This window comes from Meleagris gallopavo, chromosome 6 (genome assembly GCF_000146605.3).
Source record: "Meleagris gallopavo isolate NT-WF06-2002-E0010 breed Aviagen turkey brand Nicholas breeding stock chromosome 6, Turkey_5.1, whole genome shotgun sequence".
Classification (NCBI taxonomy): domain Eukaryota; kingdom Metazoa; phylum Chordata; class Aves; order Galliformes; family Phasianidae; genus Meleagris; species Meleagris gallopavo.
In genome coordinates, this window is record NC_015016.2 from 7,630,821 (window position 1) to 7,631,024 (window position 204).

Below are 204 nucleotides of genomic sequence, written 5' to 3' on the forward strand. Positions count from 1 at the left end.
ACTATTACAAAATATTCAAAAATACATTTTAGTAAATTTACAGCAGTTATTTCTCAATTTATTAATGCAAAACATCCTTTTCTCCCCTCTGTACAAACTACCGTCTCCATCGTCACAGAATTGCCGCCATGTGCGCTTCTTAAAAAATATTATTTTCTAATAAATTTTTTCTTGAAGTTAAAAATAACAAAGTTTCTTACGGCT